The sequence below is a fragment of the Pinus tabuliformis genome, chromosome J (assembly GCF_031772625.1).
Source record: "Pinus tabuliformis cultivar Carrire ecotype Pingquan chromosome J, CPIR1, whole genome shotgun sequence".
Classification (NCBI taxonomy): domain Eukaryota; kingdom Viridiplantae; phylum Streptophyta; class Pinopsida; order Pinales; family Pinaceae; genus Pinus; species Pinus tabuliformis.
Window position 1 is genome coordinate 1198913385 of NC_142295.1, and position 3161 is coordinate 1198916545.

Below are 3161 nucleotides of genomic sequence, written 5' to 3' on the forward strand. Positions count from 1 at the left end.
AGTTTACCTCCTTTGTCTCCACTGATACTCTATTTCGCCATCTACCACTTGTTCCTTATCTTGTGTCGTTGATGGGGGAAACATTATGGCCCTCCTGCGACAGGTCGTCTCCTGTCGACATCAGCTCATTATCCAGGAGATTGATCTAGAGATCCCCTTTGGTACCTTAGAGCTTGCATGCCTCAATGGCAAGTTCTTCGCACCTGACGATCGACTCTCATCATTGGTCGTCGATTGGGTGATTCCACGAGTGTTCGACTTCAGCTCCTTCTTCACACTTCGTGGATTGTGCTGGACAATACCTTGAGAACCATTGGCATTAGTGGTAGTTTCTCTCACGCTTGTTAACGGTTTCCATCATTGACCGGTAATCAAGCAACTTTCTATCATGCTCGACCTCAGCACATCTATTCGCATGCTAGGATTTGTACTATGATCGGATGGGTTCAAGACCCTGAACTCAGATTACACATGTTCGCGCTACGTGGATTGGTTCATGATTACATGACTCATTGATGGATGGCTGCAACCATACCTGAGTCCTCATGGATGGCTGCGACCATACCTTTATTATTATCATGGTCTCACTAGCTGGATGGCTACGTCCATACCACAGACCTAGTTCTTATGTCTTTTGGATGGCTGCGTCCATGCCTAGACTATATGTATTTCACTATCAGAGATATCAGTCGTACTTGCGTGCAGGTTCTTCCAGATGGCGTTCCAGCTCAGTCATTTCGTAAAGCATTTCACCCCTCCAACTGTCTCGGGTTTCATACTTTAGGGGGCATTTGTTACACAGTAATTTGTCACTGCCTTCACTCCAGTCCTCCTACTGTGTCATGTGTCCTAGTCAAACATGCTCATATTGAACATTTGCTCTCTGATGTTGCCAAATGACCCACTTTCCTAAAGTTATTTGCTTCATCGCGTCTGTGGATCAAATAAACGCGCTGAACGACACTCCTAAACAGTCCAGATGCGCTGCCAACGCGGAAGTACACCTGATTCCCACGCTGGTCCGATTTTATGTCCCAGCGCGAGGCTATTAGTTGTCTTTAGCGATGATTTGACTGTTTACATTGCTCACTAGCGATGTCAGCGCTAAAGCTCAATTATGTACCCGCGATGATCCAGATTGGGCGAATTTGTTACAACAGTCGGCCTTCCAGATGACTCCAGACCTGGTTGTTGACATAATTTGTATCGCCCTCCCTTCTTTAGCATGGTTGTTTCATCATTTGAGCTACCTTCCTTGGGGATAAGCTCACTCTTCCACCTTTCATGGAGACTCCTTCTCCTATTTAAACTCTCACCATTGCTATGCATTGCTAGTTTCTGATAGTTGGAAAATTCTTGGATTGAGTAGTGCTGTTAGTGTTTATAGATAGCTGGTGTGAGTGTGATAAGTGTGGGATTGTTGATAGCTTGTGGAAGGTTGTGAAAGGCCCTTAACATTGTGTAAAACTTGTGAGTGAGAGAGACTTGTATGTTGGGAGATCCATCTTCATATAGTGAATGCTTGAGGAACATGTTGGCCGGATCCCTCTGAGAAGGCTTGTGACGTCAAGACTTTGGTTGTAAGCTTACTCTTATTTCATTATTAATACAATCAATGATGTTTTCCTATGTCTTGTATGTAATTTACTTGATAGCTCATGACTTCTTGACTTTGTGAGTAAACAAATCATTGTTGTACTCTGGTTACGTGCTTTGTTGTATTTCCTTTGCATTGTTTCAAGTTGATCACTCTTTGGGAGAAGGAAGCGGAAGCTGGAGCAGCGCAACGAAACTCCATCGATCACCGGTTGAGGTAGGCCTCCAACTATGATTGTTTAAGGAAAATTGTTGTTGATCTGTCCTTGTTTGTGACTAGACCCACTATAGGGCTAGAGGGGTTGCCTCTATCCGCAGAGGGAACACTTTCCTGCATCACAGGGAGGCTGGGTGAATGGCTGCCAGAACTGCACAAAAGGCAGTCTGGGCTGTTTGGGAGGCAAGAGTGGCTGCTAGATCTGCAAAATGCACAATCCAGTCAAGGAGCTGTATACTGGGATTGTGCAATGCGCAATTCCAGCTGGGAAGGACTTATGGCCCAGGGACAGATTTGCGCAATTTCTTGGGCCAAGCAGTCACTGTCCTCCAAAAATGCACAAAACAGTCCTGGAGGCCTGTGCTGGGCAAGAATGCGCATTTCTACAGAGGAAGGTGAGCCTTCCTTCCCCAGATTGCGTAATGCAGCCTTGGTGAAGGCAGAGTCTGGGCCAAGCTTGCACTGACTCGCCGACGGGGAATTGAAAGCAACTAAGACAGTAAATGCATGGCGACACTAAGTGATAGCAGTAGTGATTAATAGTGCATGCAAAACATGAATGAAAGATTCAACAAGCAAATCAACATGCATGTGGGTGAGGTAGTTTGTTGGTTCGGCGAACGTCCGTGCAAAACAATTTCATACATGCGATAACAGTGAGATAGCAACGAAAACTGAAACAGAGCTAGAACAAGCTAGTATATATGTAAACGACAACACACTTTCAAAGAAATCAAGCAAACAACACTCACATAAGAGAATACACAAAAAACAACAGAAATGCTGAAAAAGACAAGTTGAGGCAACTTAACCATGAATAGCTGAGCCGGATGTGTCAAAGAGTCCTAGATGTGTTGTGGGATGTCAGAGATCCAATATCGATGTGAATGAATGAGCTCTGATGCATCAAATAAATAATTTTGGTCTCATTACATGCATGCCACAAATCTAGGAAAAAGCGACACTTGGAGGGAAACTTCTAAAACAACTTTGTATGTAACCCCTAGCTACTAAAAATAGCTCCCTGAATCAAGGGATGCCTTTTGCATGTTGTCTTTTGCTATTCCGACAAGATCAAGTCATGCATGCATGCAAGTCAAGTCTTCTTGATCCCAGGTGGGACTGGTCAACCAAACTGTTCATGCATGCATTTGCTCAACTGCTTGGAAAAAATGTGCATTCCTGGCTGGGACCTGGGCTGATTGTCCAGGAGGATTGTACAAGCAGCTGACTGTTGCCCATATTTGTGGAAATCCTGGGTTGAGCAGCCTTGCTGGGGAAATTTGCGCAAATCCTTCTAGGAGTGTTGGCTGGCAGGGTTACGCAATCCTAGAGCCCAACAGGCTAC